At 49.1% G+C, this 24,658-nt stretch overlaps 1 protein-coding gene and 1 long non-coding RNA gene across 3 annotated transcripts in view; both read right to left on the minus strand.

Annotated features, from left to right (window-relative positions):
* gse1b (Gse1 coiled-coil protein b) overlaps positions 1 to 24,658 on the minus strand; it is a 114,684-nt gene that overhangs the window by 29,707 nt on the left and 60,319 nt on the right. The gene's annotated exons all lie outside the window — the stretch shown is intronic.
* Positions 1,047 to 3,675, minus strand: LOC115251937 (uncharacterized). Its single transcript, XR_003890414.1, has 2 exons — positions 2,493 to 3,675; positions 1,047 to 1,525 (listed from the first exon to the last, which is right to left on the minus strand). It is a non-coding gene; the product is annotated as an uncharacterized lncRNA (long non-coding RNA).

Raw genomic sequence — 24,658 nt, forward strand, 5'->3', positions numbered from 1 at the left:
CTGTCGTCGCCGCTCATCACACTCCAGAGCGTAGACGCAGACGGTCCCTCACCCTTAATTCCTGCCGGCGCCGCGGCGACATCGGTTAAACCCAGAACTAAAAACCCAACTTAGAGGCAGAGGTGCAAGACGGGCAAGACATGAAGGAAAACCTTCATTTTCAAGAACACCCCAGATTGGTTTCTCTTTCAACACACACACACAAACCACACAGCAGTGCAACTTTGCACATAGAGTGTGTGTGCACGGACATTTCCATATCACCTCAGGACATTGTTGTAATGCTAGTCAAATGCACGCCTCGCCCAGTCAAACACATCCCTTTTTCTCTAATATGGCACTATGTAAACCCATGCAAAGGCCTCTGCAGTCTGTGCTATTCAAAGCAATCAGTGGGGGTTGTTGATAAGGAAATGCAAAGTGGGTCACCTTTAACTCCAGGCTCCTTGTGTAAACAGTATGGGGAGCTGCTTGGGACTCTCCTAATCACTCTCTAAACAGAGCCAGGTGCTGTTGCCACAGACAAACTGTCACCAACACTCCGCTCTCCACAGCTGCCGTCTACCCCCCCAGACACTCGCAGCACAGCAGGCGACTGCAGCAGGAGGAGCAGCACGAAAACACGCCAGCCTCGTGCACGTTCTGCAGCGGCGCAAAGGGCCGCAGACACGTCGCATCTCAAACACGAGAGTCGGCGACCAGAGATTAAGATGAGGACGCAGATTAGGTTGAACATGTTGGTTGGTGTGGTCGTGAGGATGGTTGAGCTGCCGGTGGAGGAGCTAGCATCACGGTGACGCTGTCTGCTAGCAGGTTACTGACGCTTCGCTTTGACCCCAGCACAAAACGTGTCCCCAGTGCAACCGGCCTGACCTCCGGGAGCTCGTACGTGCACCATAGCTTAATCAGAATTATGCATCCAAACACACGCGACTAATAACCACATTATGCTCACGGCACAAGCTGTATCTTTCCCTATTAGCATCGCTTAATTATGAGAGGACAGTAGAAGTGACATTGCCAAAATCAATAAACTACAAAATGGATGAAATAAGACATTTTACATTAAGAAAAAAATCAATTTTCTCACGTTTCATTGAAACTATCGCATAAGTAACTCAAAACACCAAATCAAACATCACTATGCAACGATTTGGGGCTTATGTTGTAAAAATTGGCCAGAATTGAAGTTGTGAAACCCCTATTTAGCTCTCCAACCATTTTAACTAACAACAAAACAGTGAAATGAAGTAGGAAGACCAGCTGAAGTCATGTCTTAGCAGGAAGCTAATCAAGTTAGCTGGTCACCATGTTTGAGCACAAAAATGAGGAATATGTTGACAAATATGTTCAACAAGGTTTGTCCAGGCTGCAGTAGACTGGTTACTCTGGCAGACTGGTTACTCTGGCAGACTGGTTACTCTGGTAGACTGGTTACTCTGGCAGACTGGTTACTCTGGCAGGCTGGTTACTCTGGCAGGCTGGTTACTCTGGCAGACTGGTTACTCTGGCAACCACTGAAAAACTGAAACGGAAGTTAATAGTTTCGCTCCCGCCTCCAACAGTTGGTAAACACCAAACGGCTGGTTGCAGATGCCACCGTGATAACTACCCCCCAGAAGCGGTTAGAACAGCCCGAAACACCCGCGAGTCTCTGACTCGGAGCTCCGAGGTCCGAGCGCGATCTTCCCAGCGGCTGCTGCGAACAAAGCGGCCCGGAGCGGAGTGCGCGGCGGAGCCTGTTGCTTCGCGGCTGGATGTGCGGACCGCGTAGACGCGCGTGCGCGAGTGCGTCTGTTTGCACGCGCGCGCGTTTATTCCCTCTCCCCAGAAGCAGCTGTTGCGCGCGCCTGCAGTTCAAGAGAAGTGAAGGAGCGCGTGGGACGTGATTCAACACGGTCCACCTGCCGCGAACACGCGCGCGCGCGCAGACACACACACGCAGACAAAGGGGTCAAACTCTTCACCCGAGAGGAACAAACGCTCAACATGTGTCGGCGGCGCCTCTCAGGAGGAATCAGCAACGTTTCCAATCACTCGAACCGACACGATGAGACCAATTTCCCAACCAAGCGACGCTAACCACGTCATTTGACATCAAAGGCCCCGCGGTGGGCTCACGCGCAGACCCCGTTGGTCGCGTGTTCCATAATGGTCACAACAGTCCGGTGACATGGCTCCAACAGGTTAGCGTCTCAGGGCGGGGGCCACGTCCATCTTTAAATCCTTTGGGATCTTACGCGCTATTTTCTGCCTTTCTACATTTTAAAGGGGTCAGAAACTGTAAAGCAGCGTGGAAACAACGAACAACTACAGAAACCTCAAATCGCCGCCTCCCTTCCGCTTCTGTTGAATGATAAATTGAGGCGCACGTTAAAAGTGCACAAATAGACGCGTTTTTAATAAATCTCGTCCACCGTGTGTCGGATATCTGACTTCCTCGGTCACACCAGCCTCGGGGGTTGAAAACATGCCTCCGAATTTCCACTCACCGTAAAAATTAAAACGCTGCTCCAGCGGCCTGAAAACCCGGTAAAAACGCTCCCTTCCGTCAGCGGTCGAATCCCGGATCCATCCCTCCGTCGAGAACAGACACTTTTGTTGCAGAGCAGGAAGCTCCGACGCCGAACGAGGCTGCGAGGACAGAGAGGCGAGCGCCGGGGGAGAGGTGGAGAGAGGCGGCCGGCTGGGCTGCTGGGAGCCGGGAGGTGGGGCTTCCACCGCGGCGGGGGCAGGACAGACGCGCAGACGAGCCGAATGGGGGCGGGGGTAGAAGCACCTGCTCCCCCCTCCTCCCGGACGTCATCCACTCCTCCGCCCCCTCCGAGTCACGGCTGACCCCGCATTGTCCTCGCGACCAACCGAACAGGATGAAGAATGCCCCTCACCCCGGGGGGGAGAGCTACCACTTCCGGTCCCCCTCACTGATCACAACACGGGAGGGCGGCGTAATCGTTCCACTTTAATTAGTTTAAACAGAAATTATTTTTAAAAAAAACATTTGCTAATGATTTGCGTTTGTGTGACTCATTAGCCTAAGCTGCTGCCCTCTGTGTTTATTAAATTATTAGTTTGTTCATTCATTTAATCTGTTTTAAAGAGTGTCTTACAGAAGAGGAAGACAGCTTTTGTGTCAAGTCACTTTATTGATTAATAGATGTCTACTATGATTGTTTTTTGGACAAGTTTACCTTAATTTACATGCAGATAATGACTTATTGAATAACCCATAACAAATTTTATGTTGTAGAGTCATTAGAATAAATTAGTGCCCCCCACCCCCCACCCCACATGTCTTGAAATAATCCTGTCACAGTGGGAAATACCTGGTTGCTTGCTAAGATTTAATAAATACATGTTAAGAAATAAGTAACCTTTGTTTAGCAAGTAACTAAATGATGATTGAAAGATGAATAAAAGCGCGATTCCACCAACTGTCCACAAGAGGGCGCGTGACCACCAAAAGCTCCGAGAGCTTCTGCTCCTGTCTGGCTTATCAATGGTTTTACTGTGGATTAGATACCAGTGACTGCACAGGCTGTAAAATCAAAGCCACGCTTGTAAGCAACAAAGGCCCAGTGTTCTCCAAACGCCAAGGATGAATATGGGGATTAGCCAGGTGACGCTGGGGAAGGAAGCAGGACGAGGACCTTTTTACATTGTACTGTGGAATTGCTATTTGCCGAGATGTACCGGATCAAATGCTGCTGTAATTATGTAGCGTTTGTCTCCACTGAGGCCAGCTTTGCTATGCTTTCAGAGATCAGAGGAAAAGACTGCGAATGCACGAGGATATTTTAGTGGTATGATCTTGTATTGACTCCAAACATGGAGAGAGCGGCACAAAGCAAACATTAGCTTCTCCCACCAGACCCACCATATTCCCTTTCTTTCATAGCTTTCAAACATGTTTATTATTACGTATGTGCTATCAAGATCCCTTTCACAAATTACTTTTTAACAGTGTCATTAATGAGTTATCACTCTTAAGTAATCAGTGTTGATGGGTCATTATTATCAGGGCATAATTAGACATAGAGTTTTGCCACAACAGTCCTGTCTGTGGTATCTACACAAAAAATGTTTTGGTTTTGAGAACATGCCAGTGCTGTCAATTTACATTCTATTCAGAAGTAATCCTAAACTTCCCCCCTCGTTTCACCATCCTCGTCCATGTTGACCCCTGTTTAGGGTTAGGGTTAGCCCTAACCACCGCTCCTTCTTGATCTGGCTCCTAGCATTTTTATATCCTCTCTCTCTAACACTGCCTCCTCCTCCTCTTTATCACTGGAGCACTCACTTCTCCCCCCTCCTTCGGCCGCCCCTCTCAGCAGCAGACCTGGCCCAAGGCATCGTTAGCTTAATTTAATAAAGGAGCTTAAGCTTTTGAGAGGCTTTTGAAGGATCTGACTGCTGTTACATTCATTACTATCTATCAGCCACTAGAGACACAGCCTTGTTGCACGGATGAGAATCAGAGAGTCTTTAAATGTGTGCGTGTGTGTGTGCGCGCGCGTGCATGTGCGCGCGTGCATGCACATGAATGACACATTTTGAACTCTTCTCTCCCCACTACACAAGGCTCTGCAGTAAAACAAGAGTGTGTGTATCGTGGTCACACGTGTGTCAGCACACACATCCTGTGCAGGCTTTTAGGCACTAGGGGACATGCGGTGGATGAATTGTCTGCCGCTGCTAAAGTATGCACGCTTTCTTCCCCCTCGGCATGTAAGAAGAATGGCTCTTTCGCCTCCTTTTTTGAGCCGCCTCGCTCCTCTCAAAGACAAATGGCAGCCCCCCTCCCCCCTCCCTCCATTATGTGGACGACAAGTGGCAATGCTTTTAGCCTTCGCCGTAGGGAGACACACTCAGAAAAGATGGGTTAGAAAGGACTCGGTCCCTCTTTGGACACCCTGCGTGTCCACTCTCACACGCCGGGTCTCCATGTCTCGACGAAGCCTCACCTTTGACCTCTGTCACTTTGCACAACACGCAGCCAAAAAGCAAAGGAGGATTAATAGATTTACAGTATCTGAGTGTGCACGTAGGTGTGCGTGAATGGGGGCTGGAGGGCAAATATTCTACCTCTAGGGTGCAGATTTTCCTTTATTTAAGGGATGTGATTTAGACGCAACATGCTGAAAAAAGGAAAGAAAGGGCAAATTTTGCAAGAGCTGTACACACAATCGTGTCACCATAAGAGCAAAAGGACTTAAGTGTAATGATCTATGAATGTGAAACATTTCCAGTCATAGTCGGTGTATTTCCACATAGTTTAAAATCTAATATAAAGGGAGCATCTAGGATATGATTATTAAAAATGTCTTGTGAGAGACCATTTACTGGTTTTGTATTTTACTGGCCACAATTTATCCACGTTATTGTCTTCTCCCTCTATGTAGTGCAGTGTTTGTAATATATCAGCTATAAAATGAAAACTAAATTAAACAAATAGCAGTTTTGTCACACAGTGAAATTAATCCTGCTAAAAAAGAAAGACTTCAGGCTCAAGCTTTCCTTTTACTCCCCAAACTGAAACTTAATACGTAAAAGTGACACTGAAGCAGCGACTGACCCAGACGTGACATTCTAATCATCACACGGGACCAATCGCAACAGACTTGACTCCAGATCGACCAATCACAGGCGCAGGGCACAGGGCGCCGTCATGCCTGTTAGCGCTGGAGCGGACTCCGAGCAGATTGGATGAGGGTTCTGCAGTAATCTCCTTCATATTTACTTTACATGGTGATGAATATGCTGCTTATCTGCCCCTCCCCTTTTAACATACATGCACACGACGTGCCATATGGTGCGGCACCACAGCGCAGCAGGAAAAATGAGTTAAAAATAAGCCCCAGTGCAGAACGAGGGAATAGGAATGAGTGAATAAAGGAGATGTGCTGAGGTTAAAATGGGGACCAAGGAGTCGGACGGTGGAGTGAACATGCTCGGCTGCGTTGGTTCCTCACTATCCTGCTGCCATCTGAGCGTCCCTTTGTGTGTGTGAGCAACAGGGGAGTGTGGAGAAGCCTATTAACAGACCTGGAGGTAATAGGCAGGAGGAGCCAGGATGTGTCTGAGCCACTGACCTGCCCATTAGCTCTCTCCACTCCACTAAGCCCTCGCATCGATCACCCAACCGCACATCATTGATCTGGAAAACAGGCACGAGTGCACTACTTAGAAGTGCCCCTCGCCTCTCATGCTTCACACCAACACCTTGCATGTGTGTGGTGGCTGTGGGGGGGCGGGGATGGGTAGGTGCAACCGCTTCTACATGTGCAACAGCCCGTTCTGGCGCCGTTCTCTTGTGTTCACTTTATGAATGGGTCTACATCCGAGAGGGCACGAACGTGCACGATACAAAGGGGTCAAGGTGTCTAAAAGCCCACTGTTGTATCATCGATGCCATTATTCAAATGTATTCCACCTTCCCACCTTTCTGCTGTGACATAATTAACAGTGCACACTCCTGCATTAGCCACCCTGGCGGCGGCTAATTGTTAGCTGTCAGAGTGAATGTTCAATGCACAGGGGCACCCTTCACCGACAGTGCTTGTGTGCGAGCGCAGAGATAAGCACAACATAGACATTTACACTGCTTCTGTTGTGAGTCAGCGTTACTGCAGGAAGAGTTTGTTAATGGCTGGACAATCATTGCTGTTAATCAGATGAAATGGACATTCGACTCTTACGTGAGATGATTTAAACACCTCAGTGGATGTACAGGGGTGATGGGGCTCTGCTGGGACAGCCAAAGGTGTCTTCCAGAGACAGCCGCACCAGACTATTGACAAGAGGAGTTGAGAGTGTTGTTCCTTCAAGAGAGAACACAACAGTGGGTAGAGGTGACAGATGAATAGACGGATGGGGGGAATTGTGAGGCAGAGAGGGTACACAGAGAAGAGTTCCTCACATCCACAAAGCACCTTCTAGATGGATGTAACACAAGCAAAACGAGCACCTGAGAGCAAACTAAGAAACGGCTCAACACGCGGAAACAATGACGTCTCTTTTTCAGCTCTGGCGTCTCTTCGTCCCATGAGCTGCCACAACATGTGGGGATGACTTCAGTATCAGCTATTGAAAATAAGATCTAACCATTTTAAATCCAGGCTCTCTTCTATAATCCACAGCCTTCCACAAGCACACACACTCCGTCCCCTATCCTCTCACCCACCCCCATACACACCAGCCCTCAAACAGATGGCACAGGGACTGTGTTGGCCAAACCAATTATTTACCCAATTATGACTTACCACTTAAGAGCATAATCTCCCCCTGCAATTGTTAGGTAATTTAACAGGGATGATTAAGAGGGTTATGCAAATCTGGACAAATTCATTACACTTGCAGCGAAGTTAACAGACAGCTTGACAGGTTTCTAACACACGTGCGCTGTTGTGTTTTAAAGTTCATCTGTCCGTGCTGAGAAATGTCGGATTTTCAAGGGAAGAGAGCGTGGCGGAATACGGCTGCTGCAAATGTGAGTTCAAGCCCATGCTAATAGGGTAATCAAATTGATTTTTATTTAGCTGCAGCCTCTGATGTTATTTAGACCATTTAGCCTCACAAACAAGGCCTCTCTTTTCTCCAAGCTTGCTTTTAACCCCACGTGACATGCTGTCGCCCCCCCTTTCTCCACCCTGTGGCCCCCTAACCCCTTTCAGGATACATTATTAGGCCATTAATAGCAGTCAAGCTCACACATTCCTCCCAGCTCTCTCTTTTCTGATTCATGCTAGTTTATCAACCCTTCCCTCCCTCCCTCTCCTCCTATCAGGGCTGCTGCCAGGGGCACTGAGCTACTTTTTAAAGTGGCCTTGTTTATTCAGCAAGCCTGAGACATGGTTCTGTGTGGCGGGGTGAAGGGGTAGCGGATCTTTTTGTAGGTGGACCAAAAGTCAAGGCCTTACAAGTGTTTGGGCCATTTTATGTTGTGTGTTCAAGGCTCACCTGTGGAGTGCCTGCAGACAAACAGCAGAGATCATTAGATCTTGATTATTTGATACTATTAAATCAGGCGCAAACCCCCCTGTTCCAGCAGTTTGATGACCAACAGGTTTAAAAGACCGCCTACTTTCGCCCCTGTGCATCGTGTGTTAGACGAGGAGCGAGACGGAGGGAGAGAGCGCATGGCTGTGATCAGTATGCAGCAGACAGAGCACTGTATTAGTACTATATTAATGTGGTGGTCACGTCCGGGACACAGGCAGACTGCATTAAGCTCATCATCACTCCTCTGCACACATCAAGGGCTCTGCCGAGACCAGCAACCCACCACAGTCGTTAGGGAGCAACAGATGTGGCGGACCCGCGTGTGTCAGGTGTATATAGTTCACTTCCTTGCAACCACTGGTGCATCTGGGTTAATAAAGCGGAAAATGATTGTTTTTTTATGGTGAAAAATCCAACGTTGGGGTGAGCAGTTCATGAAAACATGTGCATGTGCAGTGTTTGCAAATGTTTCATTCATATCCAAGAGTTGCGTGGGCAGTATATGTGACTTGGCCATTACCCAAGGAACTATGTGCAAGTGTGTGGTACTGTACACACGAAGGCAACATATGCCACGTATGCCAACAGGCTCAGCGCCGCGAGCAGTTGTACATTATGGAATCGCCTTTGGGAATCAATTTTCCATATGTAGCATTGTTAGCATAGAGGTCCAAGGTGGCAGCTTATCCAGAGGCAGAAAGAAGCTGTCAGGATTCACGGATCCCTCGTTTGTTTTTGCTTCTTTTTCTTCGTTGAATAGCAACTGTCAAGCGTCTAGCGCTGCAGCATCGTCACCATCTGCCAGCTCAGATGTGAAATGAAAGAGCTGATGAAGGGATTTGAAACAAATAAATAAATAAATATTGCTGACATTTGCCTGTTGTGGTTGTCTGACTTCAAGCACGCGTGATCACAGTGATGCTATGACACCGTATTTACATGGAAAACAGGTGTGGTGTCTTTGAATCACTGGGAGGGACAAAACTGAGATTTTGTTTTGTTTTCCTCTCTCTGCCTCCCTCCATTATTTTCTTTCTCAAAGTTCAGTCAAATAGCAATAGCCTGTGCCCTGCTATAAGACGATAAGAAAGTCTAAAGCGCTTCTATCCCTGCAGAACACACGTACTCTGAGGGATAAGCTATGGACTAGTCAGATCCTCCAAACACACAGGCATGAAGGAGCTGACGATACAAAGCAGAAGCTCCCCTCTCGCTGCTCAAGCGCGCCAGAAAGGAAGGAAGGGAGGGACGACTGAGGAGAGAACGAAAGGATTTAGCCTTCATCTGTGGATGAACATGCCTGCTGCTCCTCCCTCTTAGCACAGATTCACTTGCTTCTCTTTACCTCTAATCACCAATTCAGCTCTCCTCTCAGCTCCATCAGACTGCCCCCAAACACCAGCCGCCGACGGATGACTGGCTCACTGATGGCTGATAACGTGAGGAGTGTTGTACGTCCCCCAGCAGCATAAGCTACGGCTATGAACATTGGAAACACGTTCCCTAAGCCAAGTACACGCTTCGCACTCCTCAGCACACTTTTCTCCAGCGTGCAGATGGTGTGTGTTTAAAGCCAGCAGGGCAGGGTCCTGCCTGCGTTGGTATCGGAGACGTGTGCACATTTATGAGCGTGCTCGCCCGCGTATGCAAGCGTATCAGATTGTCACCTGGGGGAGGAGAAATTAGCACAGGCAAATTTTACTGCCTTCATTTTCATTTTGCTGGTAACAAGACCATCTGCTAACGATCCTGCGCCACACAGGGAGGGAAAAGGAAACCACGGAGAGACGTGGCCTGCTATCCCTCCAACAGGCCATCTCTCACTCACTCCACCCCCGACCACCAGCCTCTCTCCAGCACAGTGAGGGGCAGAGATAACACCTCAGGGCCATGGTGTTGCTGCCAGCCTTTAAACCTCTTCGCCTCCCACAGCCTTGCTCTCTGAAAGAAGGGAGACAGATCAGAGGAAAACATGGCAGCTGAAGGGCTCGTATCCAGAGCCGAGGCTCCAGCCAGAGCCCGGAATCACTGGCCGTCAGCATTCACCTGCAGCAGCATGCACAACTGCCACCCCAATGTGAATGAGACAGAGGCCAAATGAACCACGCTTCCTTGTGACCTGAAATGGTCTTCTGACACGCAGAAGGTCACTTTGCTGGAGTCAAACCCTCTCTGACGGCGGCTGAAATAGGCCATCGGCCTTTGACCCTTGCATCTGCGTCCCCGTTGAGCCGCCAGTACACCCTAAACAACCTGATCAATGAACGTGAGCACATGCACAAACATAGAGTCTATTTCCTTAACCAGAGCAATTTATACTACAAGTGATGTTGGGAAAGCAAATAATGTCGGGGAAAGATGGAGAGAGAGAAATTCACTGATCTAATTAGCAGTTAGTCAGCAGCAGAACAGATGAGTCCAATTAGCATCTGTGTTGTGGTGTAAGCAGGGAAAGGTTGTAAAGACATCCTAATTACCAAGGCTGTTTACGTTACAGCCCTTGATTGAGGTAAATGTAAACTTCAGTTCTGAATTACAGTGAATGTGTGTGTGTGTGTGTGGGGGGGGGGGGGGGGGGGGGGGGGGGGGTACTAAACTGCATCTCCTCTGGTCTGATGAAGACAATCTTCATCAAAAGCTTCAGTTTTTAACAGGGCCCTCGGAAAAAAAAAAAAAAAAAAAAGCACCCCTTGCACAAACATGCCCTCTTCCTCTCTTTCATTCTCTTGGCAGATCCCCACCCCCACCCCCACCCCCACCCATCAGCAGGTGCACGCTCCGGTGGCAGCCAAAGTGCCAACCCGCCCTCCATATGCCCGCCTCCGCAGTGCCAGCTTACTCCTGCCATTCCCCACCAGGATTCATCTGGCTGGGGCTCCCCAAATCTGTTCCCACTCCCCTCCCCCATCCTCCCCCACACTCATCAGTATCCACCCCGAGCCTTTCTTCTCCCGGAGACACCGGTAACCTCATCTTTCGCTGCCAGCTCGCTCGCTCGCTGTCTCTCTCCGCCTGCTTACATCATTTCTCTTATCTCTCTTACATTAGCCTCCCTGTCTGACCTTTTCCCACCTTACACTTTGCACTCCTCTGAACCTCTGCTGCCCAACCCCCAGCTGTCCAGCTTGCTTCTTCGTGCCCCCACTGACATGATGGCAAAAGACCGGTGCAGACGCGCACGGAGCCAAGAGCCAGGCCGCATCAATCAGCGGCACGCTGCACAACAACTGCGTGTCAGATCAATGCATCATTCTTTGACTGGTTTTACTCTTCCATTTATTAGACTCAGGGCATCAAAGTGTGCGCATGCATGTGTATGTGCGTATGTGTGCACGTGTCACCCGAGACCTGTTTACAATAACTCAGCAGTGGCTGTCCACAGTCTCACATGCTTGGCCTTCCCTCATTAATATGCTAGCTTGATATTTAAAAGCAAAAGAGGACTTAAATAAACACTCTGCTGGGTTTTAGTCACTCTGTGTGTTCTGGATGCTCTTCCCTGTCGTTGGCGACGTGCGCTTCATCACCACCTGCCGGTCTGGCCTGCTCGTGTCTGTTGAGGAGGACTGTGTTTCAGGGGATCCTGACAGAACCCGGTCTGGCCTCTTGGCTTGCACAGTGTCCCTCAGGGTGGGAATCACCCTGTCTGAGCATGGAGATGCGTGGTCAGTTCAGGTGGACCTGCAGTGAGATGTTTCCAGCTATAACTGGTTTGGTTGCTGTGAGGCTTCAGTAAACACTGGAGATGGGGGGGGGGGGGGGTAAGGCTTCTCATTATTGAGTCTCCCGAGGAAGTCATCTGACCGTCCTGGACCCATCTATTCAGGTCAGAGCCATCAACTATCATCCATCATCCGCTCTCTCCCGCGTCCCTGTGTCTCACACTCGCTCACACACACACACATTCAGCGTGTGACACTAATTTTAATAGGGCGTTTTAGGCCGAGTCACTGATCACTCGCCCCATCCAAACCACTGTCTAAGAATGAGAGACAGTTATGTGCGTGAGAGAGGAGAGATTTTAGCAGGGCCAGAAACCACACACACACACACACACACACACACACACACACACACACACACAAACCTTGCCTGCAGTCATTTCAAGTATTTAACAGGATGTGATGAGCTCTTCTCACTTTTCTCTTAATCTGTCTCACATGATTCATTTCCACTTCCTGCGTGCTGACAGACCGACAGCTCCTGACCAATCAGAGACGCTGCAACAAACAAGCATCTGCAGAACACCTCCAAATAAATGATTCTGTTCACCAAAGTGGGGCTGTCCGTTGGTCATATGGCACGGAAGGTAACCGAGCACAAGATTTGCCAGCTCTGTCCATCTTTTCTTCAACAGCCGTGCCAAAGGGGCTCACACCCGTGAAACGCTTCCCTAATGTGTGAAACACCCCGGTGACGCAGGTATTTACAGCCCGTCTGGAAACACTTCACGTGAGAGCCTCGCTGGAGAGTAGCCGCGGGGAAGGCGCCGAGGGCCGCGGCCTCCTGACAGACACACAATTGGTGGCAGATTTTGTGATGTGACCACAAGTGAGCAGCTGTATGTGATGCGTGAGTGTGTCGAATACTGGGAAACGGCGAAGCTCTGAAATCTCAACGGCGGATGATTGGAAAGATGTCAGCTTAGGCTGCCCCCACCCTTTACACCTGCAGACACACACACACGGCAAAGAAGGGAGCTCCAGAGCGGAGGAAGAGTGCCGATGAGAAATCGTGTTACCCTCTCTTTGGGTGGCACGGCTCTGCGTTCTCCACTCTCGTTCCTCGTGAATCGTTGCCTCACGCACTAATTACCAAAAAAGCGTGTGAAGATTACCCCTCTTTTCGGTTTAAACTCGTCTATGTCTCCTTTTGTGTCTTTTTGAACCCACTCTGCATTTATGATGCCATTAGAAGGCTGGTGTGTGTGTGTGTGTGTGTAGCCAGGACACTCAGAGGCAGGCAGGGTTTAATTAGAATTCTCTGTCGTCTAATTTGATTAGTTGAAGCACAGGAAGACGGCGGCAATTAGAGCTGGACTAATTCAGCTGCTGGAATAATGTTTCAGGTGACATCGTATGCACACGTGCACAAACACGTAGAACACGAGCGCTCCCACACGCTCGCTGCCTCCCCTCGCGTGAGCAAAGCTCACACTGATTCGGGGGAAATGAGCAGAGGTGAGCGTCAGTCATAATATCCCGGTGTTTGACAAGCACCCTGACACACGGGACCTGCTAATTGATATCCCCGCGCACATCCACCGCTGTGCACAGGCTGTTCGCCGTCCCACTGCTGCCTCTGTTTGTGTTTGTGTCGTCTACAGCCACCGAGGAGCAGGAACAAACAAACCCGCACACGACAATGCTCGACACAGACAGCGTTTGCATCTCCCATGGTGAGAAACCGACAAGACGACTGGGGAGAGAACAGAAAGCAGGCGAATGAAGCGACTGCGGTCCATAAATCACAGCTGCACGCCACTGCGAGACTGGCAAAGCCCTGATTTTGTGTGATAGTGTGTGTCTGTGTGCATGTGTGTGTGTGTGCACCCTTAAAAATGTGCTGGTACCAATAATAAGCACTAAAAGGCCTGTAATTCATTTAAAGGCATAATTTAACATTTGTGGAAATGCAACAATTGATTTATTTTTTATTAAAGTCAATCAGAGGAGCACTATTGCGGATTTAAGAAAAGAAAATATTTTTAGACCTGTTTTCGGTCATTGCATTATAATTAGCTATCATCAGAACAAACTCAGGAATAAAAACAAGAGATGCAGAGGGAATACTATATTCTTAATGGCTTGACAATAGTGCAACAGAGGACTTGCCTCTCAGTCCATAAAGGCTCTCACAAGTGTATCATTGACTGCGAGTGTGTCTCAAGAACTCTCTCTCCCTCCTCCCTCTGTCTCGTGGTGGCTCATAGCCACTCAAGGCTACAGGTGTGGGGGTCAGAGTTTAACGGCCCGGGGTTTACGCTGAGGTCGACGGGGCGGCCGATGAAACGAGCCTCCGCCGACCTTTACAGCCGTGACGAGTCCGGTGCCACCTGCAGACCGGCAAGAAACAGATGCCCCGCTGACAACGGGTCAGAGCTTTTACGGCGAGGGCAGAGCGAGAAAGAGTGAGCGGGAGAGGGAGAGGTTGGGGGAGCCGGCAGTCCATCATCGTGACTGCTTTACTGCTGCTACTGCCATCTAATGACAGAGCTGTCAGAGCACATGGAGTGGGAGGGATGGTGGGATGGCAGAGCTTTGGTGCAGAGGGGAGTAAAAGAGATAAATGATACAATGATGGAGTGAACAGGGGGGTAAAAGCACACAGGGAGGAGGAGTGACATCTGATGTTAGGTGCAACGGGCAGATTTGTAAAGCCTGATGGGACAGAATGGCCTCAGCTAAGACTGGAGGAAAGAAAAGAGCTGTTCCGGCATTGATGAGACTGCTAAATAATTGTTGGGAACAACCCAGACTGGATATGATGATAGAAAACATAGAATAAATAATGTCACACACCCACACACACACACACACACACACACACACACACACATCACAGTACTCATCCAGAAGAAGCACTTAGTAATCACCAGTCATTAGCTCGCTCTCTGATCTAGGACTCGACACCTAGCAGGGCTCACAAACACATTGATTATCGGAGTTTGTGCGCATGTGTGCACGCCTGTGTGTGAGTGTGTGTGCGCGCGAGCGACAGACAGACAGACAGACAGACAGACAGACAGACAGACAGACGGAAACCAAACGATGGCAGCCTTGTTCTGAGATTTGTTTATATGTTGTTCCTTTTGTTCTCACTCTAAATTAAACCTGCTAAAATCCTAATTTAGATCAAGATATTTGATGTAAATGCCATTTTTGACCATAACATGTAGATGCTGGTGTGATGCCTCCAGGATTCAACCTCATCAGCCAACAAATGTGGTGAAGGAGCAACAATCCAAGATGGGTTTCCATTAAAGTGGAATGGGTTGTTTTAATCCAAGGAGGGCTGCTCACATTACTGGTGGATCAACAAACTGGAACGTTATCAGAGATCAGAGACAGGAAGTGAGCTTTATCAGACAAACACATGAGACGAAACAACGCACGACATTGCTGAAGGTTCAACTCGGAACGATATGAAGGAGGTAATGAAGAAAGTGAGGAGGTGCTGAGGTGCTTCCTCCCTGACTCAGCTCCTCTCACCAACTGGAACCCCTCAAGTTCAATTTTCTGTCTCTCTCTCCTCATTTCTTTTTCTGCTCCCTTTCCATCACCCCCCCCCCCCCCCCATCCAAACCCATTCATCCTTATTAAATCCAACCTTTTTTTGTTGTTGTCAAATAATCACGGATCTGTCTGACATGGTCTCCTAGGCAACGGTGGTTAAGATGGGAAGGCAGGCAGGGGCTTATTCACAGGCAGAATGAAAGAAGTGGGGGGGGGGGGGGTAAAGCAACCGGGAGTTGCAACACATAACCTCAGAGGCATTGACCAGTGTCACATTCAAGGCTTTTCTCAGTGTCTCCTGTGTTTGGAAGTCACAGGGGTCAAAACAAGCAAACAGAACAGAAAGGACGAAGACTGAAGGGTGCAGGAGACAAATAAGGAAGGAGCCGAAGAATCGGTGATCCAGAGGAGGTTTTTTACATCACACCGAGTCCCCCCCCCCCTTCGGTGTGACCCTCTAAACCAGGATCACTCTGGATTAGCTAGATTATTTGCAAGTCAACAACACACTTTAAAGGTGAAGCTGTTGAATTGTGATTGTTTAACGAGTGTGATCTAAGCAGGGGTCGGGGTAAATGATCCCTTTTAGTAAGTTAAAAATCACAGAAAGAAAGCACACATGCATCTGCCCGGTGGCGAGCAGGAGCAGAGCGGCCGTATGGTTGCACAGCTGAAAGCGGAGGCTTAAAAGTGCTGCTGGTGAGGGCTTCAGGCCCCAGCTGAGAGCGAATAAAGTTTAAACACTGAGGAGATACAGGCGACCCACAGCAAACTAGAGAAGAGAGAGAGATGAACTCCACATATTCACACTTGTTCAGAGTTAGAATTCAATAATACGCTGGAAGCAACCAGAAAGTGATTGTCTTTGCTTCTGCTTCCTTTTTCTTCTTCTCTTCCTTTGTATGCTCACGTCTGTCACCCCCCCCCCCCCCCCCCCCCCCTCGCTATCCTCTCTCGGCTGTCGTCTCCATAATCAGTGCCCAGTGAGCCGAGAGACGCACTTAAGCACTGACCGGCGGTAACCTCACGCCACCCTTGCACTCACTCTTTCACACGCACACACACACACGCACACACACACACGCACACACACACACGCACACACACACACACTCACACACACACACACACACACACGGTATGCGAGCATGCACCATCGCCACGACAAAGACCATAAAGAAGCTAAATAAAACACTGCATTATTTATTGTCCTCCACATGCTTTGCGTGTAGGTTCTGTTGAATAAAATACACGCTGCCATTTAGGTGTTGTGTTTCATCTGCTGACTTCTGATAAAGCGCTAAGAGCTAAGGAAAGCAGAGTGAGAGCTGCTGTCACATTGCATTACAGCCCTCCAGCCCGGCAGCACAAAGACAGAAGCACTGCCAAGCTAAGCGAAGAGCTCCTGCGAACTCGCTCGGTCCACAAACACACACGTCAAATTCGACACCGCATCACGACGAGCTTACCTGGTAAGTAGTAAAGTGGCGCTTTTAGTCCAAACATGGTTACGGCTTAAGTGACATGAAGAGAAAACAAGTTGTCTGAAAGGTTCGGGCAGCCGTCCTGTCCTGGATGACTGAGCGTGAGAGGGTCTGTGCCCTCGCAGCCACCCGGAAACGAGGCTGTGTGTGTGGGGAGGCTGGGATGGGACTCAGCCTGTCATCCCCGCTCTCCGGTCCTTGCTAACCAAGCGTGAGGCTGGGACCGCCCAGCCTGCAAGGACACACATGCACAGAGACATACACACACAGACAGTCACACAGATACACAGAGACAGAGCGGAGCAAGGGTCAACCACAGAGAATGCCCCTTCCCTCGACCTCCTCGCTCTTGTCCCTCAACCCCCGGGCAAAGGGTCACACACCCGCTGTCCGTTTCCAAGCAGCAGCAGGAAACGCACTTTCGTCGGCTCCTTGTTGAGCACACACACACACACACACACACACACACACACACACACACAAACGCGCACTGAAGGAGCCGGGATTGTCGGCAAAAGACGTGAAAGCGAGTGGTCCAGCGCCCAGAAGAGGTGAAAGGAGGCAGAAGGAAGACGAAATATAGGCTGAGTAAATCCTGCAGACAAGAGCGGTGACTGATTCCCAGAACTGTCTTTTATCCCTCTATCCTAGAAAGACGATCAGAGGAGAGACAGCTCTGCTTCCTTCGCTTCTGAACCCACTTCTCGCTCTCCCTCTCTCTCCCTCTCTCTCTTCGCTCTCTCATTTTCTCACCCTCCCTTATTCTCGCTCTCTTTCATGGCTGACAGAGAACGAAGGAGGTGGAGGAGAGGAGGAGGGCAGAACGAACTCCCTTCAGGCAACAATACAGCCAGAGAGTTAGACTCTGTGTGTGTGTGTGTGTGTGTGTGTGTGTGTGTGTGTGTGTGTGTGTGTGTTGCAGAGAAAAGAGATAGAACAGCGAGGGTGAAGATGAGAGGGAAACACCAGCCGCTCCTGATGCTTCGCCCGAGGAGGAGAGCGCTGGCGGTGTAATTTGGAGTCCAGGTGACAGCTGATTGGACGGCCTCGGTGACAGCAAGAGGCCAACGACTATCAAGGGAGCATCTGTTCGCACCGTATCAGAGAGCAGGAACACATAAAACCGCTGAAGAGCATCGGGAGAGCGTTGTGGATCTTCAAGGGTAGCTCACAAAGCAGCTCCGTGTTTGTTAAAGGAGCAGAAAATACCCCCTAATCTGCTCTTTCAAAATAAGCATCCTTGTCTCCGTTGGTGAGTGTGTGGGCGCGCTTGTGTGTCCGACTTGGAAACTTGGCTTGTGCAACCTAACGCACAGACTGCTCACCATGCTGCTCCCCCTTTCTCTCCCCCTGTGCACCCCACACCCACAGACACACACACACACAAACACACAGACACACACACACACACACACACGAGACCGAGGGACCAAATCTACAGAGGGAACAGTCCCCATTACACTGATATCAGGAGGTTTCCCTTAACCCCACCTACATTATTAACATTTCACTGGATCTGATCAGCAATCACCAAAATCTTCTTAGAATTGTGATGATCACAATTGTTGTATTATGATGTTATCTATACATTATTTATTTAGCATTTTCCTCCTTGCTTTTATGTATGCATATTTATTTCTGATGTTAAATTCTGAGCATGAGACCAAGACACTTTCTCAAGGTTCCAGGAGCACCAGAGGAAAACAAAAAGACAAATATGACCTTTAGGATAGACGCTAATGTCCAGAAATGATGGAAAATGGATCTCAGGCGGATAAAAGAATCAATATGGAATCCCTGATGTTCATCTCGACTATCGCCAGCGAAAGTGCAAAGATCACAACGGATATTAGAATATCTTCACTCGTGAGTCGGACGTGGCAGCACAGGTGAAATGTTAATCTGATGCATGAAAGCCATCACACACACACACACACACACACACACACACACACACACACACACACACACACACTGGGAGAGAAACAGAAAGGGACAAATGATGGAGAAACAGTGAGACAGTTTGCCCACAGGGTTGACTTGCTCTCCAACCCTGTCTGGATTGAAGGGGGGGGGGGGGGGGGGGGGGGGAAGCAGAGCTTAGTGAGAAGGCAGTGAGACTGAGGCGCCTCACGCCTTCCGCTAGTGCACACAAGACAATACAAACACCCCTACACACATCGAGAACAAGTACAGCGAGAAAGAGTAGAAACACCGCAAACAGCCTCACAGGCAAATACTAACATGTAGCTGCTAATAAGCACTGATGAGTGGGGGAGGGGGAAAGTGGGGGGGAGGTGCTGGGAGAGAGAGAGTGACTCCGGGAACGAAACCCTATCATTTATTAAAAGACAGGAAATAAGCAAAGGTCTGATGAACAAAGGGAAGCGTCCCGACATCGTACAGCGCAGAGTCCTGAAGGCGTGCTAACCATTAGTGCTAACCACAATATCACAGCTGGGGGGTGTCGGGGCGACTCTGCGCCATTTTGTGCATCTGTCTGAATGAGCTAGGTGTCAAAGTGTCTCACACCTTTCTAGACAGGTTGAGAGGTGTCTCCTCCGCAGGCGCTGCTCTGATCCACAGTCACAAACAGGCAGACGGAGCTGAGCTCAGGACGCGGCATCGGGTTCGAGCCCGAGACCAGATCGCCTGCAGGTCAGTCGCATTCCCGACGAATCGTTAAAGAAAGTAAACTCTTCCTCCAGTGGGTTGAAGGCACTCACCCACCCATACACACCTTAAAGACAAACGCTTTTATTGTTTTGCTTTGGCGCCGTTTATCTCACACTTTGGTGTGTGAACAAGACACAAGAAAGACGATAGTTGTGTAGATGAAGATTAGATCGGAATAGTTTCACATCAGAGGCTGAGAGGGACGGACGGTGTTTAGGGAAAGCTGTGGCAGGTGACTGGCTGGGAATCAAACCAGCAGCGCTTCAGTGACAGACATTAACAATGAAGAGAAATGGAAAAGAATTGGCAGTTCTTATTTTGTTCCTTCAAAGGCAGCAGCACTAAAGAGGAGCTATCTCCTTCTGTTATTTATCCTACTGTAATGAGTCACATTTGACAAGTGCACGATGCAAGGCACACACACACACACACACACACACACACATACTCAAAGGCAATAAAAAGCTCTCTGGGGATGGAGAGTGTGTATGTGACTGAAACACTGTGATCAGAATGTAACAGGCAGAAAGAGAGCAGAAGGGGAGGAAAGTGGGAAGGAACAAAACATGAAAAAGGGGTCTGGAAAAAAGGGAACGATGAAAATGGGAAGGAAAACTGCTGCTGCCGAAAGAGGGAATGCGTCTCACCCCTCTAAATATGCATCTTCCCTACACCCCTCCTGCAACTAATAATTTTTCAGTCCATGTGTGTGTGTGTGTGTGAGAGAGAGAGTGTGTGTGTATCAGGGTTAGGGTTTTTTCCACAGCACAGGAAGCAAAGATAAGGCATTACTATAATCTTTCTCCACCACTGGCGGCCTCTGGAGGAGAGCACACACACACACACACACACACACACACACACATACACACACACACACTCACACACAAACACACTTTAAACTCATACACAGGTGGAAAAGTTCCAGAAAGAAAGACGATTATATCAACAGCACAACAAAATGGCCGTAGCTTCTCCTGTTTGTTCCAGCATGTCACACATTCAAGCAGACTAGCAAACATCTATTCCCGCTTTGTCCCTCAAACTTGGACAAGCTGAAGTCTGATGTTCGAATCCAATACAGCACCAGTATATTCTGTACCTATTAAAGAGGTGGGAGGCTCGGACGGAGCGAGACCCCAGCACCAGCGGAGCCATTAATAAAAGGAGCCTTTGCTCTCAAATCTCCCATCCAATGAGAAATGCTACTTACATTTCACCCTCTCCCCCATTTGCCGGGACCTGCACCCGCTCTGCCGTCACACACACCCGTTTAACCTGACCTCCCGCTGGTGATTAGAGACCCGTGAAGTGTGTGTGAGTGTGTGCGTGCCGTGTTCTTTGTGTGCGAGGTGCTTTTCATTCCGTATGCTAATCACAGCCCGGGACGGAGAATTAATTTGCAAATGTGTCATTACCCATCAGGCTCAGCAGCAATAACACTGCAATTACACAACTCTCTCTGGCCAGCTGAGCACCACACACGCATGCAGAAAAATGTCCTCACACACACACACGCACACACAAACACACACACACACACACACTGCTACACAACCAAGAAGAAGCAAATATTGCACAGCATCCAAGTCATATTCCTCATGTTTACGGTGTAATCACAGCTCTTCACGGCTCTTCACCTTCGTGTCAACAGGACGGTAACTGAGGGCAGTTGAGCACTTTCACACACTCCTGTTTCTTAGCAACATTATCCAGGAGTGTGGCCTTGCTCAGATCTTGAACTGCAGCACATAATGCCCAACCACCCCAGACACAGCAACTGAACAATGAGTGCACGCTTGCGTGCGCATTTGAAGCACTTACCTGTGGAGAGGAAGGTCAAGATCAGAGGTGAAGGTGGAAGAGCCACGGGGGGGGGGGGTCGTTGATATGCAGAGAAGATAACATGTTGACATGAATAGAAACTCCTTACATTTAGAGACTAAAACAGATATATCTGAAGAGCTTAATGGCATTAAATAGCTTCTACAGGACTTTGTTAGAGGTTTCCTTCAGAGTTATGTGTGTGTGTGTGGGTGTGTGTGTGTAACAAAGAGGGTTCCCAGGAAAGTAAAGGTGACATCTAACCCCTCAATCTCAAGATAACACCACATTTTTCACCTCATTCACACCCTTCCTTGTCCACCGAAATGAACTCACAGTCACCCCCCCCTCCCACACACACACACACACACACACACACACACACACACACACACACACGCACACACACACACACACCCAAATACACGTGTGCACAGACCTGGAAGGAAATGGAAAAAAGCAATAGGAAGGAGATGAACACAAAAAAAATGTATAACTTCCTGTGTTGTTGGCTGGAAGCACACAGGCCGACATGAGAGGGAGACAAAGGAAGCAGTTCCTGAAATAGGAGGATTTGCCAGAGCCCATAAATGTTCTCATGTTCCACTAAAAACCTGAAACCAGCAAAGAAACTCGAGATCTGGGTGCTGCCATATTGGAATTTGAGCTGATCTGTGAACAAAACCATAATCATCTGCACATGTACCTTCTTGCACGAGCCAACCGCAGCACTCGCAGAGTTTTGCTTTCTTCTCGCCATAAAAAACAGTGACACTCAACAAAAAACCGCTGAGGAGGAATTCATGAGCAGGATTTGAAGAGGACCTTGAGCATTTCATTTCAGCGGAGTCTCACTTGAAAAAGGTGAATGAGCCGGTTTATCCTCGAGAACATGGAGGAGCAGCCCTGATCGCTCTCTTTCTGCCTCCATCCTCAAGCATCAAGCAAAAGTGCCTCGTCCACAGGTTCATCTCTGATTCATGACCCATCCACGCAGGCACCGACCATAATAGACGCGTATAATCCTTCAGTCAGGTGCACCGTGTGCCCCCATTAGTCCGACCTGAGCAGGAGGAGCTGGTGATTCTCCCTAACAATGATGTTTCTGCAGACACTCCACTAACGACACGCCACTGAAAGGCTGAAGTGATTAGACTCAATGATCTCACATATAGGCAGATTTCTTTATTTTCTTGTCTTTATCCTCCCATTTCCACTCACTTACGTTAAGAGCCTTGTGGAAATTGCTGATTTTCTTTCAGCGCTTTGAAGGTTCTCTGTTAATTCTTCTACGTGAGATGTTCAGCAGGCTCTCGGGAGAGTCAGAGAGATTGAATGTGTGCCGATCAACGCAGCACTTCTGATGTTACAGACGTGCTGCTGATTTCTTTCTTTTTTTTAAGAGCGCACATTCACTCGTCCTCAGAAACATGCAACCAGAAAGCCTGGTGGGAGGAGCCTGCTAAAGCGGACAAAATGATGCTGCAACATCTTCCAGCCCTCCCACAGTCTCGTAGCACATCTGCTATTTCGTGCATGTAACAGAGGCACGCGCCTCTGGTCTGATAAGGCTTTTTATAGTCGCTCCGCTCTCTTACCTGCCTCCTCCAACCTTTCATCTAGCTCCACATCAAACACCTCAGATCTGCCGCCTCTTAGCAAGTCCCAGTGTTGGGAAGGAACGCAAAAAACACAGATGAAGAAGGAGGAGGAGGAGGAGGAGGAGGAGGGAACCTTTAACAGCTCTGCTCATTTGCTTAACAAATAAGTCTGCACCTTTATCATCTGCACGCACGCCTTCGTGTGTGTCTTTAAACCTGCCCGGTAGCTGGTGCACGATATGCAAACGCAGCTACCGGAACCCTCGATGGCAGACGCAGCGGGAGAATCGTGCTTCACAGCCTGCTAGCAAGACGCCGACAACCAGCTGACAGGGTGGGATCACGCGTGCACATCATTATATGGTGGATGTACAAGGGAGAAAACAAGCAGATGCAATCAGATGTGCACGATTAAAAAAAACAACCTAATTGTATGCAAGCCTGTATTGATTCATACTACAGAGGCCCGATGAGCAGCAAGCAGAGCGTTTTCCGCCCGACTCGTGCGCTCCTGTGACATGCCCTCATTGGCTTGTTTGTCTCAATTATCCCTTCTTATTGGACAGAGCTGGTTAAACCTTTAGTTTGCACACAGGGAGGAGGAAAGGAGCCCAATACTGAGAGGCAAGTCAACGAGAGAGAGAGAGAGAGAGAGAGAGAGAGGGAGCTGGATTATGGCCTGACCCGCCTCGGGCGTGTTGTGAATCACACAGCTGTAACAAGGCAACAAACATGGAGCGGCCTGGCCCGGTGCCAGGAGAAAACACACTCTGAACATGGCAGCAGGCCGTAGGGAACGGCTGAAGGGGTGCAGGAGCGCCGCAGCAGTGTGGGGCCGGCGAGGCCTGACCTCCTCCCATGCCGACTGTACCGCTCCGCAGAACTCTGCAGTGGCTTTGTGGCTTTGTGCAACTGTTCCAACTGTGGGGAACTGTGACTGTGGGACACTTCTGGGGTGTGTATAAGGGGGCTGCCCTTGCCCGCGTCAGACCTCTGCTGTGTTGGGTAAGTGAGGCGTGCTAATACCGCGTGTGCTCAGGTTTCACGCATCAGCACACAGTGGAAGAGACTCACCCGAGGTCACAGACTGTCAAAGCCTCCTCCTCACCCTCGTGTGACTCCAAACCTCCTTTTCTCTGACTAAACACATTACCTTTAGCCAGTTCCTCCTTGTCCCCCACTTCCCCGCCATGCTTTCCGACTGCCCCCTCCTCCTCCTCCTGACTCTCCAGAGGATTCCGTCATGCTTGCTCTTTAGTGTCTTTAATGTCTTTTTCCTGTCAACAGAAGCAAGAATGTGCATGCAGAACCCAAACAAAGAAAAGGCACCCTCCTGTCATCGCAGGAAATGTTCAGAGGAGGTTAATGGTGAAATGACAGGAACAGCGAAAGCCAGAAAACATGGGAGGAGGAGGAGGAGCGAAGAAGGAGAGTTTGAGGGACAAGGGTAGGGAAACAAGGGAGAGGAAATGTTGTGCTCGGAGTATGTGTTAAATAAACACAAGCTGTGCCATTCCTGAGCTAGTTAGCACTTCAAAAATAGCAATTAAGTGGCAACGTGTCTTAAATATGTGTCATTTTTCAACACTTTCTCACTGCTGGGCACAACACACCCTGTTTGCAAACTTGTTTTGTGCAAGGAGCCCTCGTGCCGCTCAGAAGTAAACACGAATGATATATATACACACAAACACAGCCTCTCCGGGTTCCGACAGGCGTAGTGCATGAATCCCTGGAAGCTCAGTTTAGATCCACCACAGCAGCACCCGCAACACACATTCACCCAGGATAAAGCTATAAGCCACCCAATCCAACAGGCACGTCACTCAATTTGTGA

Source organism: Takifugu rubripes, chromosome 13 (assembly GCF_901000725.2).
Source record: "Takifugu rubripes chromosome 13, fTakRub1.2, whole genome shotgun sequence".
Classification (NCBI taxonomy): domain Eukaryota; kingdom Metazoa; phylum Chordata; class Actinopteri; order Tetraodontiformes; family Tetraodontidae; genus Takifugu; species Takifugu rubripes.